Consider the following 14701-nt stretch of genomic DNA (forward strand, 5'->3'; position numbering starts at 1 on the left):
ATTTAAAAGAAAGTTTATTGTTTCAATAAATATTCTAAGGCATTTTAAAAATTTATTTTTCATTCATGACCTTAATAAATTGTAAAGAGACAGGACTTCCTTAACCTCATCAGGTTTAGTTATCAAAAGCTGCCAAAACTCAAGAAGTAATTGCATGAACACTAGACATGAGACTAGGATGCCTGCCTAGGCAGGCGTATTTCTCTCCCTCTCTCCTTCCCTTCCCCTCTAAAGATAATTAAATAAATAAATATTTTAAAAAATAAAAGATTAACTCCAGAATTTTTAAAATTCAGCAAAAGTTCTTATAATATCAATGCTTCAAAATTAATAATGTATCCATAAGTCAGACAAATTAAGAAAATAATAATCACAACAGCAACTAAAATTCTTAGACCCCTACCATTAAATGCAGCAAAATATGTGGAAGAATTTTATACAGAACATTATAAAACATCATTAACGGCCATAAAAATCAGAATAAATAAAAAATATGCACATTTGTGGATCTCAACCTGATAATGAAGCCAATTTTCTATAAAGAAGCTATAAAAATCAAATTAAAAATCTATCTTTTTTAAATTGATTTATTTTAGAAAGAGATAAAGGAAGAGACTAGGGGTTGGGGGGAATATCAATTTATTGCTCCACTTATTTATGCATTTATTGGTTGATTTTTGTATGTGCCTGGAAGGGTTATCAAACTCACAACCTTGGTGTATTGAGTCAATACTCTGAACAACTCAGCTACCCAGCCAGGGTCTAATCAGCTCTCTCCTTATCACAGATTGCATCAAAGATTTTTATATAACTTGCTGAGATGATCCTAAATTTACATAGAAGTGCAAAGAATTAAAAAGTTCAAATTTTGAAGGACAAGGATGGATATTCTTCAAAAGAAGATATATACATGGCATTATAAGCATTTTAATAAGTATGCAAAGAATAGGTATACGAAAAGGAATAGTGACAAAGCAGTGGCATAGGATAGAGAGTTCAAATAAAAATAGAGGCAGCATTTCAGATTGCTGAAGAAATGGTGCAGAGGTAATTCATTGGTAACCTTAAACTCAATAACTATATGATGGAGCTCAACAAGGAAATCTTCTTGTTTCTAATGAATGAGCTTTCTAAAAGCCTTGTCACAATGTAAAACCCTAAGGAAAATTCTAGAGTCAGAACAGCATATATAAAAGAATATTCCTGTCTCCCTTTGGAAAGAGAGATTCCATTTTGACTTTATAGATCCAAAATAATAGCGGTCACCTTTAATGGATTATTAATAGTACTCTTGGTTCACAATGGGTAGTTCATTAAGTTTGTCTTATATTTCTCTTAAAAAACAAAAGAGTTACAATTTCACCCTACACTTAAATAAGGAATGTTTAATTCTTACAACTGGCTTTTCTTAGTGGTAATCTTTATGAAATGCTTTTAAGCAACCAAGAGATAGCCAATCCACCAGATGCACAGTTCAAAACACTGATCAGGATGCTCACAGAACTGGTTGATTTTGGTTGCAAATTAGATGAAAAAATGAAGGCTACACTAAGTGAAATGAATGAAAATGCACAGAAAACAAATAGTGATGGAAAGAAAACTGGGACTCAGATCAATGGAGAGGACCAGAAAGAAGAAAGAAACAACCAAACACAAAAGAATAAAGGAACAAGAATTCAAAAAAATGAGGAGAGGCTTAAGATCCTTCAGGACATCTTTAAATGTTCCAGCATCCAATTACAGGGGTACCAGAAGGGGAAGAGGAAGAGCAACAAGCAGAAAACTTAGTTGAACAAATAATAAAGGAGAACTTTCCCAATCTGGCAAAGGAAATAGACTTCCAGGAAATCCAGGAAGCTCAGAGAGTCCCAAAGAAGTTGGACCCAAGGAGGAACACACCAAGGCACATCATAGTTACATTAGCAAAGATTAAAATGAAGGAGAGAATCCTAGAAGCAGACAGAGATAAGGGCACAATCACCTACAAAGGATTTCCCATCAGACTGTCAGCTGATTTCTCAAAAGAGACCTTATAGGCAAGAAAGGGCTGGAAAAAAATATTCCAGGTCATGAAAGGCAAGGACCTACATCCAAGATTACTTTATCCAGAAAAACTTTCATTTAGAATGGAAGGGCAGATAAAGTGCTTCTTAGATAAGGTCAAGTTCAAGGAGTTCATTATCACCAAGCCTTTACTATATAAAATGTTAAAGGGACTTATCTAAGAAAAAGAAGATAAAAAATATGAGCAGTGAAAGGAGAGCCAACTCACAGTTATTAAGAACCACACCTAAAACAAAAGCAAACTAAGAGGACAGCTAAGTCAGGAGCAGAGCCACAGAAATGGAGATCACATGGAGGGTTATCAACAGGGGAGTGGGAGGAGGAGAGCAGGGGAGAAAATAAAGAGAATAAGTAGCATAGCTGGTGGGGAGAAAATAGACAGGGGAAGGCAAAAGTAGTATGGGAAATGTAGAAGCTAAAGAATTTATGAGACATGGACATGAATCAAAGTGGGGGGAATGTGGGTGGGAGGGGGTGTGCAGGGTGGAGGGGAACAAAGGGGGGGATGGGACAACTGTAATAGCATAATCAATAAAATATACATAAATAAATAAATAAAATCACCATTCTAGAGATTTAAAGGTCAATATATTTATATATACCTTCACTTTATAATTCTGAAATCTTTCCACTAAATTAGTAGCTTTTAATCTCTTTTTTAAAATGCAGTGTTTCATATTTTTACATTCATACAAAGGTAAAACATGCTTTGAAATATGAACAATTTCTGGCCAAAAAAAGGTAACCCCACCCCTTTCACTGCTCACCACAGCACAGTGGGGTATCATAACACCCTGGTTTGGAGCCCACACACTAAATAACTTTATCTATTTATTCCACAGTAGAAATAAATAACACTTAAGGTGGCCATAATTTTTCCAAGTACTTTGTAGATATTTTCTTATTAAAGCAATTAATTTAGCTAAACATGTAAACTTTGGAATGCTCAAACAAAATAATTCAGTGCTCTTGATGGTTCAGTCTAATCCAACATGATTAAAGCAACTTTTTAAGAGTAACTTTAAAAGAAGAGAGTTACAGTCAATTTGAGTCTATGAGGCATGGCTTTGCAGCAATTCTTTTTGAGTTTTTGCTCCTTTCTCCATATCACAGAGAAAGACAATCATGCTCGTTATGTGGCTGTAAGTCTCTAGTGGCAGGATTACAAGCGCATGCCCCACCAGGCCAAGCCATGCTAAGGTACAGAGACATTAGCATATTGATTATAGCGCCGCTCAGAGCAGATTCGGAATGCAGTCAGCTGTGCTGCTACACTGCTTATTTCCATGGGAAGTATATTCATATAAAACCACATATAGCTCTTTTAGGTCAACTAGAAAAAAATGCACAATACCACTTAAATCACCTAAAATGGGATTTCTCTAGTCAGATTTATACGGCACAAAGCAAAGTGGGAGACTGGCAGTTATTTTGTAAATTGGGGCCATATAGGCAACACAAACCCGATAATTCTGCCTGCCACAACCACGATCACATTTTGTTTTTCAAGATGCTCGAAGATTAATTCCCTTGTCTGGGCTTAAAACGCCTCCTGTTTAGGTGTTACAACCTGTGTCAGATCCATCTCCAGCACTTATGTTAATCTTATTTGCCAACTGAAAAGAAAACAAACGTCAACTTGAACCATTTTATTTCCCCAAATGACAAGGATCACCACGCCATCTTGAAAAGCCAATGAATAGACATAATGCCCTGCTGTAAACAGAGATGGAAATGAATAAAATTATTTTTGACATCCATTTTTAGCTTTGGCAGATGGTCAAAAAAGCAGGTTAGAGTTATAAAGTATTTCCAGGTCTATGACTACCTGCTAACTTTCGCTGATCTACTCCAGGCGTCATAGAACAGACTGACAGTGACCAGAGAGGAGGGGAGAGGGGGATGGTGGTGGGAAGAAGGGGAAGGGCCTGGACAAAGAACATGTATGAATGGCCCCTGGACATGGACAGCAGTGTGGGGATGGACTGTGGGGGCAGGGGTCGGATGGGTGGAAGAGAGCAAAGGGGGGAAAATTGGGACAACTACAACAGAATAACAATAAAAATTCTCCTTTCCTAAAGAAAAAAGAATAAATAAATAATAAGTGAAAAAAGTAATAACATCAAAAATTGGAGAGGTGCTCGCTCACACCCTTGAATGAGCACATCTGCAGGACTGTATTAATCTATTGTGTCTCACATTTGCTGTGCTGTGTGACTCAGAAAGCTGCCTCCATAGAAGTTTCACCACTGCATGAAACTCATTATTCAAGTAACACAGAACAAATTTTGATTTCTAGGATGTCTCAAAGCAAAGCAAGCAACCCAAGTGCAACATATTTTGCAAAAATATTTCTCATACTATCATACTAAAGAGAAGATAATACTTGCTTTAAAATAATGTTTATATATTATACAAATTCAGCATCAAAATGTTAAACAACTAGTAATTGTTATAGATAAATATGTATATATATGCCTCTATATATTTTTGTAAATCACTTGCCTTTGAATAGTGTTGGCTTATGTGCTTTAATGAAAACATCCTTTCTCCTCTTTCTGATGTGGCCCTTCTTATCAGACTGTAAATGTATTACCTCATAGGAAGTTTAGGGAATATCCTAATTTCATCCTTTTAGTTGACACAATAAGATAAAAATGAGAGTATAAATGGTGCACGTGAAGAGGCTTACCCCTGAAAAGCAGAAAAGATTCATTTTGGTCAGCTTCAGCTCCTTGCTGCTGTAAAAAACACCACTGTCCCTTGTAGCTTGCTCTTGCCTTCGCAGCTGTTTGGGCAGTTTCTCATGGGAGATAATTACAAAGCAAAATCCGTGCCATAATCCAGGGGATTCAGGGACCTTTATCAAATGAGACAGGTCTTCATTGAACAGTTGACTATATTAGTGAGGAATCTTGACTAATAAAATGAGAGAATAAGACTTACCCTGATCTACGGAAACAAATTTCAAAGGTGGTGATAATATTCCTAAAATCTGGAGGAAAATATGCAGAAAACAACTCTAGGTCTAGCTAACTAAATTGAAAATAGGAAGCACACTCTAGAAAATGATCATCCTTCCTTTCAAAGGTGGTAGGTCAAAGCTCTCTCTTATCGCTGTTTTCCATTAATTAAGAAAAATGTTGGATTTCTTACGTGGCAAGATACTGAGCTAAGCACATTTTATGGTAGTAAAATATATATAACATAAGATTTACCATTTAACCATTTTTAAGTACACAGTTTGTGGCACCAAGTATTTTCACACTGTTGCACAGCCATCACCACCATCCATCCCCAGAAATTTTTCATCTTGCAAACTGAAACTCTGTAGCCATTGACTACTAACTCCATATTCCTCCCACCCCCACCACCTGACAATGACCATTGTGTTTTCTGTCTCTTAGAATTTTACTACTCCATGTACCTCATGTAAATGAAATCATGTATTTGTCCTTTGGTGACTGGCTTACCTAACTTAGCATAATGACCTTACGTATGTTGTAGAATGTGTTGGAATTTCCCTCTGTTTAAGGCCAAATAATATTTACTATATGTACATACAACATTTTGTTTACCTCTTCATACGTTGAGGGATACTTGGGTATGTTCTACCTTGTGGCTGTTGTGACTAATGCTGCCCTGAACATGGGTGTACACATAATCTATTTGCATCCCTGCTTTTTATTCTTTTGAGTACATAGCTAGAGATGGCATTGCTAGAAAGTTAAACTTAGATCTTGGAAATATATTTTTTTCTTCAGTTGGTCCTGGACTTTTTTCCCCTTTAAATAATATTTATTTCTAATAACCCTGGAAAGGGCATCTTGTTCTTTAATTATATACCCATTTTTGGAAATATAGCTGAAGAAACCTGAGACACTAATTCTAAAAAATATATGCATCCCTGCTACATTTACACAATGGAATACTGCTTGGGTATAAAAAAGAAGGAAATCTTATCCTTTGGGTTTTTTTTTCACTTTTTATTGTTTTTATTTTTTTTAATTTTATTTAGTTACTTTTCAAGTACAGTTTTCTATTTCTCCCATCCCAGCCCACCCGCCCTGTGCTCCCCACCTCCCTCCCATTTCTACCCCCCTTAGTTATTGTCCCTGTGTCCTTTATACTTTTTCTTCCAAATTTCTCCCCTTTTTTTTCCCCCTTAAATTCCCTTCTCTCTCCCCTCTGGTGGCTGTCCCCTTGTTTTCTATTTCAGTGTCTTTGTTTTTATTTTGCTTGCTTGTTTGTTTTGTTGTTTAGCTTCCTGTTAAAGGTGAGATCATATGGTATTTGTCTTTCAGCACCTGGCTTATTTCACTCAGCATAATGCTTTCCAGTTCCAACCAAGCTGTTGCAAAGGGTAGTAGCTCCTTCTTTCTCTCTGCAGCATAGAATTCCATTGTGTATATTTACCACAATTTTTTGATCCATTCATTTACTGATGGGCACCTAGGTTGCTTCCAACTCTTGGCTATTACAAATTGTGCTGCTATGAACATTGTGGTGCATAGGTTCTTTGAAATTGATGTGTTAGGGTTCTTATGATATAATCCTAGCAGTGAAATTGCTGGGTCAAAAGGCAGGTCCATTTTGAGTTTTCAAAGAAAATTCCATACTGTTTTTCATAATGGTTGTACCAGTCTGCAATCCCACCAACAGTGAACTAAGGTCCCCTTTTCCCCACAACCTCTCCAACATTTGTTGTTTGTTGCTTTGTTTATGATAGCCATCCTGACTGGTGTAAAGTGGCATCTCATTGTGGTTTTAATTTGCATCTCTCTGATAGCTAATGATATTGAGCATCTCTTCATGTGTCTCTGGATCTTCTGTATGTCCTCCTTGGAGAAGTGTCTGTTCAAATCCTTTTCCCATTTTTTAATTGGGTTAGTTGTCTTCTTAGAGTGGAGTCATGTAAGTTCTTTGTATATTTTGGAGATTAAACCTTTGTCTGAGAAACCACATGACCATATCAATAGACTCGTAAAAAGCTTTTGATAAGGTACAACACCCATTTATGATAAAAACACTCAGCAAAGTGGGAATAGAGGGAGCATTCCTCAATATAATAAAGGCCATATATGAGAGACCTACAGCCAACATCATACTCAAGGGGCAAAAACTAAAAGCTTTTCCACTAAGATCAGGAACAAGACAAGGATGTCCACTTTCACCACTTCTATTGAATATAGTATTGGAAGTTTTAGCCACAGTGATCAGGCAAGAAAAGGAAATAAAAGGCATCCAAACAGGAAAGGAGGAAACAAAACTGTCACTGTTTGCAGATGACATGATAGTGTACATGGAAAATCCTATAGACTCTACAAAAAAACTGCTCAAACTAATTAATGAATTTGGCAAAACAGCGGGTTACAAAGTCAATATCCAGAAATCAAAGGCATTTTTGTATACCAACAATGAATCAGCAGAAGCAGAAATCAAGGGAAAAATCCCATTTGATATAGCAAAAACAAAAATAAAATATCTGGGAATAAACCTAACTAAGGAGGTAAAAGACCTGTATGCAGAAATCTTATCCTTTGTGACCGCATGGATGGACGTGGAGAGTACTACCCTAAGAGAAATAAGCCAGTTGGAGAAAGACACATACCATATGATCTCACTTATATATGGAGTCTAATGGACAAAAGTAAACAAAGGAAAGAGAAACAGACTCATGATATTATAGTACAGACCCCACACTAGCCCCAGATGGTGCCACCTTAAATTAAATTGAAATAATTATAAATCTTGTGGTCCTTTTTATTGTAAAGAAGTGCCTTAGCCTAATAAAGAATCGTTCATTGTCTCAAGTCCATTCCTAAAATTTCATAAACAAAGGACAAATGAAGTCATAAATTTTGAAGAAGCATTAATTAGAATAGTGGAACATGAAAATACATACTATTTTGGAAAAATTCATAGAAATGATTACCATTATATTTATTAACTAGTCAACCCAGATAATATTGTTCTCCCATATTTAAGCAGCCAGTATCAAAGGAAGAGATACAGAGAAAGAGAGAAGTTAAGAAGTATTTACCTATTTCAGGTGAATATATTCTTCATGTTTTATTCTAGAAACTTGATTAATTTAGCTGTCATATACAATGTCTGTAATTCATCTCAAATAAATTTCTGTGTTTGGTGTGAGGTAGGAGTCAGGTTCTTTTCTTTTTTTTTTTTTTTGAGTGATACATCTACTTGCCACAGCACAATTCATTGAGAAGACCATCGATTCTCTACTGAAGTGTGGTGGCATTCTCACAGATCAAGACACCATTTCAGTGTGAATGTGTTTCTGGAATCTCTGTCATATTTCCCTGGCCTACCTTTCTGCCAGTATTTCACTTTGTTAATTACTATAGCTTTAGAGCAAGTCTTGCTATCTGATAGTGGATATACTCCGGCTCTGCTCTTTGTCTTTAGTAGCTATTCTAGGTCCTTCCGAGTGTATTTTTTAAAGCATTAGACTAAAAACCTAAGGAGAAGTTTAAGTTTCATCTTGGCCCTGAGTAAGACCTCATGAAAGACGTTTAACCTCCCTCTCTCTGTGCTCCTCATTTGTAAAACATGCAGAGATTGTATTGCACAAACCCAAAGGTGTTCGCATTTGTGATTTTCTAGCCCAATTCACACAGAAGGGGAATACAACTAATGTTCATAAATAAAACACAGGAAACCTCCCTCGGAGGATGGTTGGTTAAATGCAGCCAAATTTTCCCTCCACAAATACTATTTTAGATTTAAAACAATGCATCTGAAAGCAAGCTGAGTCCCCATTTGCTTAATAAAACATCACAGATTTGCAAATTCATGAAGTCCCTAACCTGACTATTTAAGAATGACACAACAAAATTCAGAGCCTTTATTGAAAATAAAATTTGGATAATATTAGAAACATTGTCTCACCTATATCTCTCTGTGGTTAGAACAAGAGGTTTAAGTCTGCAGTAACTGACCAATATCACCCCAATAAATTCAATACAAAAGAAGTCTGCAGTAACAGACACCACTTTTCTTCTCTAAAGACAATCTTTAACCCAAAACACATCCTCTCGTTTCAAGACTAGCAGCACAATGTCACACTTCATTTGTTCTCAGGTATTTCCTATGTAATTCTCCACACTTAAAACATTCTCCTGCTCTCTTTTTACAAATTCTATTTTTTTTCAAAGATACATCCTACTTGTCCTCCGTGAGGAATCCTATTTCATACTTCTCAGCTTTTCACTTTGTGCTCACCCAGCTGCACTGCATTTCCTATTTTATCTATATACACAATTGTATTAAACATTTCATTCTCATTTCCCTAAATAGATTCTAAGCTGCTTTTATTTTGAACTGTCAGGTGAGGAGTATTGTGTTTAGCGTTATACAATCACGTCCAGGTCTTTGGGAAGACCTCTTGGGTTGTGAGATTTTCCTCTGTGCCAGTCACGTGTGCTATCTTATTTCACAATGACCTGGTAAGGTAGCCAGCATCCCTCTCACTTCATAAATGAGGAGGCTGTGTTTATTACGATTAGGTAACACTCTCAGTTATACTGAGGGTGTCTGAGTCTCTTCTTCCACCAGGGAGATGGAGATGGGACAAAATGGCTTAGCTGCACAAATGGTTATTGAAAGGAGATAGGGTAGGTTCTAAAAGGCACAGAGTAGGAATAAGTGTTCTTCGTACCAGAGACAAGAGACACTGGGGCCGGGGAGAATACTGACAGAGAAGTGATAAGATCTGGTCCAGGCCTAGGCTGAGAGGTCCAAGATGCATGCTTTCACCAGAGGAGCAGAGTTTGAAATAGAGACAAGATGGAACAAAGTCTGGTTTGAAACACAGGACTGCAGCTGAAAATGGACAATGTGTAGCAACAGAAAAGAGAGCAGGTATTTGACAGGCCTTGGCTGAATGTATAGATTGATAAATAAATGAATGTCTTCTTGGAACAAAGGAGAGAGAGCCATCAAAAACTTATTTGGATGTTTGAAACCTAGATAACTGGCAAGACACGAGTACCATTTAATAAATTAAGGAAGTCAGGAGGAGATGAAAACTTGAGCAGTACATGCTGAGATGGATCCGTACATGGAACATCCAGCAGAGAATGTCCAATAAGCAGTTGCAAATATATAGGTCTCAGAAGAGAAGTAGAGATTGGAGTTTGCAGCTTACAAAATGCTACATGCTGCATCCTATTCTCCAAAACAAAAAAGAAAAACAACAATTAAGTAATAAAGAAGTTGGGTTTAAGAGAAGTTATTTGCCCAAACTAAGTGATACAACTTAGTGACACAACTAAGGGGTAGATGATCTAGAGTTTTAACTCTGATTTCCAATTATAAAATTCAGTGCTCATTTTATTACATCATACTTTCCCTCAGATAAGAATGAGTAAATATCCAAAATAAATAGAAAGTAGCAGATAAAATTATTCTATTCAGGCCACAAATATCTTATGCTAACATGCATGGCTTCAAGTGACAAAAAAATGGAAACTTATCAAATACAGCAAGTGGACCTCTCTTTTCTTGAATATTTTTGTATTCATCCCCAAATTGAAGGCATGCAATTTGCCTGCTGGTATGGACATAGCTGGCAGCATTGCTTGCTGCCCCCCCCAAAATAAATAGATGTACTAGAAGTTGTTAAGTGAATTAAAACTTTGTGCCGCAATGTAATGCCCAATAGCATAGTAAAAAATTCCACTTCAGCCAAAGATGTTCCTAAAAGCTCAAAAAACAGAAGAGGAAAGAACACGGAAAATTTTATGAGGTGGAAGATGTGAAAGATATTACAGAATATACAAGCAAAGAAAGAAAATGTTTGAAAATTTACCAAGTAGCTGGAAGCAGTAGAGGGGAAAAATATCACTCTGAGTACTGCTGATTTTCTAGAACACTCTTGAGAGTTTTTTGAAAAGGAAAATAAAATAAATTATGTATTAGTTATCTACTGCTGCAGAACTGGCACCCTTATTCCTTCTGCATTCTCTCAGCCAACGGAAGTTATAATGCAAGCCCAGATTCAAGCTGTAAGGAAGTAGATGCTGACTTTTAATGACAGGAGCTTCAAAGGCACATTGCAATGAATACAGACACAACTGGCAAGTATCTATTCTTTTAAGATTTTATTTTTACTTCTTTTCAGAGGGGAGAAGGGTTGGAGAGAGAGAGGGAGAGAAACATGGATGTGCGAGAGAAACTTTAGTTGGATGCCTTTCCCATGTCCCCAATTGGGGCACACGGGCTGCAACCCAATCATGTGCCCTGACTGGGGATCCAATCAGCATCTCTTCAGATCATAGGCTGGTGTTCAATCCACTGAGCCACACCAGCCAGGGCCAACTGTAACTATTTTTTTAGTGGTAACCAGTGTGGCTTTCGGTAATTCACTTCAGCTCACTTGGCTTTAGTTTCCTTCTTTCCAAACTAGGGTTAAGATAAGTTTTTGCTCCCTAGGATTCTTTATAGTTCTTTTTTTAAAATGCAATGATTTCCGAATCTGCCTTTAAGGCAAACCAGAAGGGTTTTAGGTAACTCAAGAAGAAGAAATTTACAAGCAAAGTGGCATGATGATTAGCTACGTATAAAATCACTTATTAAAATGCAAAAATGCACCCCGGCTAGTGTGCCTCAGTTGGCTGGTGCATCTTCCCATAAACCAAAAGGTCATTTGTTCCATTTCCAGTAAGGGCACATGCCTGGGTTGGATGTTTGGTCCCAGGTCAGGGCACATGAGAAAGGCAGCAAATCAGTGTTTTTCTCCAATATTGATATTTCTCTCCCACATTGATGTTTCTCTCCCTCTCCTTCCTTTTCTCTCTCTCTAAAATCAATGAGCATGTCCTCAGATGAGGATTTTGAAAATAATAAAAATGCTATATAGAATACAGAAGTGAAAGAGGATGTCATAAAGTTAAACAATGTAGTATTACAAGTTGGAAAAGATTGAAAATGACTAGTTTCACCATTTGACAACACTAATACAAGCTATCCAGAGGGATTAAAAATACAAATATCAGAAAATTGAACTGTCTATTTTATGGCCTAAATGACCCAGTATGGTACTGACTCATCACCAATATTCTACTTTATAGATGTGTCTTCATCAATAATTCAAGGTGTGAAAGTGCCCAATGTTAGAATTACTTGGATTGACTGTTAACATAGTTTAAATTAAGTGGTTAATTGCTTCATCTTCTATTTCACTTGGACCATAAAGATTCAATCAATTTTATCAAGACCAAATGTTAGCCAAGCAGATACAAAGAGAAAGAAGTCAGTCAAGTAGTCAAGGGTGCTTCCTGTTTTTATATGCAGAGAAGAAGCATATTCTTATTAGAATCCCCAAGAGATTTTTTTGTCTGCAAGAGAAGACTGAATGCTTTACTTTCCTCAGACTGACAAGGAAACACTGGCTAAAATACAAAGTGTTATTGTCCAGAAATAAGAACGAGTCTTCTTTGCATGCTAAAGCAGGGGAGAGGGTAGTATTTTCTATTGGTCTCATTTATAAATTCTCTATGCATCCTTTTGTTTTGTTTTGATTTTCCCACAGGATACACAGTTGAAATGACCAACTACTGATATCTGGAGATTAATTTGATTAAATCTTGTCATGCTTGAAACCGGCTAAAGAAGGCAATTCTAACCACTCCCATCGGTAAGAAAACCTGTCTGAATTTGGCACAAATTGCAACTTAGGAAGCTGTATAGTCAGGCAATAGTGAGGAAATGCTTAAATATAAGTGGAGCTGTTGCTGGTACAAAACCATTTCCTTGATATCTGCATGTTCATCATCTTAGTTCTCAGCCTCAGACAGCTGTCTCTTGAACTTCAGGAAACCAGACACCAAAAAGAAGATCTGAAAAACTAAAGCCTGCTAAATTTGCAGACAGAGGTCGGACAGGACTATTTTTAGGATTAATGTTGAGAGCTCTGGTTTTCTTTTTCTTTTCATTCTTTTTTTTTTTTTTTTTTTTTTGCACAGAGGGGCAGATGTTAGATGATTAGGGTACACATTTTAGGGTTTGGAGAAGTTAGTAAGTCAGTGTAAAGAAATAATAACCTGCTTTACTGAAACCTAGAGCATTCATTGACTTGTTTACTGCTGGAAAGATGAGTAGTAATCCACATACATGATGCAATCTTCATATTTTCAAAACAGATACCCACACAATTTAGATGACAGCAGCGAGGGGAAATTGCAAAACAAAATAAAAATGCATTTTAGAATAAACTCACTTTCTTTGCATTCCTTTTTCTATTGCTTCCAAAAATGTTTGAAAATCATTAGCAGCATAAACTTTACAGCTCCATTCCCCAAATTGGTTCCCTTTTTTCCTCACTCCCAGTCCCTAGTTATATTTACCACCCTCTGTTTCTGGAGCACACAGCTGAAGACCCAGGGTTGCATCTGCAGCAAACGTTCTGACTTCCTCTATGAAAATGAGTTTTCAGGAATGCCTATCAAAACAGAGAAAAAATGTCAAGTACCACATTCCTCTTACCAGCTCCCTAACTTCTTTTACCCCTTCTTTTGTATGGTATATAAACACTTTCTCTTTATCTGAACAATGTAAGGTTAAACTCCTGGCTATGTTTATTATTTCAACCCCTCCCCAGCATCTCTTCTAGAACCTTACACTACTAATTGATGTATTTCCAGCCTTTTCATCTCTACTTGTTTCTTCCCATCAGTCTATACAACAAGTCAGCCCATCCCTGCCTTTGTAAACACCCTTGCTGACCTTCAGTCTACTTCAATTAATCACCACTCTCTTCTTCTTTTCACAGCCAAGTTCTTCCAAAGATTGGTTTATAATCACTTGGTCACCTCATATATTCTTCAACCTGCTACAATCAGAATTCTGTCCCTATCATTCTACAGAAAGTATGCAAGGTTATTAATATTAATAATTCAGAGTTTCCCAATCCAATAGTTATTGTGATGTCATTCTCTGTAGCTGTTGCCATAGTCGAACACTGTGTCCCTCCTGGAATGGATAACACCTTCTCCTGGTCTTCTGCTATTCCTTTGACCACTCCCTCTCAGTCATCCCTAGGGCCTTGATTCTACAGCTCCTTGTGTACTATACACTTATGAATCCTACAACATTGAACTCTTCCCTGTAGGGTGTATGTTTGTCTGTGTTACCAAATAAGCTGTTCAAACCAGAGCAGTGAATTCAGGTCACACAGCTGCAAATACAAAATAACATTATTTATTTTAGGTGAGTAATCATTCCCACAATTGCAATGAAGTTGCCTGCTATATAGATTCACCTTGTTGAACAAAGAATATTCCAGCATATATGAGTAAAATTCAAATTATGGAAGTCAAGCAATAGGGTTAGACATTATAAAAAGAGTGCCATAGTAAGAATTAAAATATTTTATAAAATTTCTAATTCTACTTTGCCCTTTGGAAACACTTACTTCTATAAAACAATAATAAAATGGCAACAACAGAAAATGTTGAAGGAACTACCTAGTGCCCACCCCCACCCACCAACCCGCACACACACTACACAGACCAGCACAGTAGTAACAGCCCAAACAGAACTCGTGACTCTGGGACAGCCTCCCATAACAGAGGCTTGCGATATTCCGTAGTTAGGTGATGGAAGCAGTCTGTAT

At 36.8% G+C, this 14701-nt stretch overlaps 1 protein-coding gene across 1 annotated transcript in view; it reads right to left on the reverse strand.

Moving 5' to 3' along the window:
• The window catches only part of LOC128627745 (putative uncharacterized protein ENSP00000383407), an 82927-nt gene extending 68562 nt beyond the window's left edge, over window positions 1-14365 (reverse strand). Inside the window, exon 1 of the mRNA XM_053667235.1 lies at window positions 13434-14365. The gene's annotated coding sequence lies outside the window, so the exon portion shown is untranslated. The remainder of the gene's footprint in view (window positions 1-13433) is intronic.
• Between the last annotated feature and the right edge of the window lie 336 nt (window positions 14366-14701).

This window comes from Artibeus jamaicensis, unplaced genomic scaffold (assembly GCF_021234435.1).
Source record: "Artibeus jamaicensis isolate MK-2021 breed Jamaican fruit bat unplaced genomic scaffold, CSHL_Jam_final contig_466, whole genome shotgun sequence".
Taxonomy (NCBI): domain Eukaryota; kingdom Metazoa; phylum Chordata; class Mammalia; order Chiroptera; family Phyllostomidae; genus Artibeus; species Artibeus jamaicensis.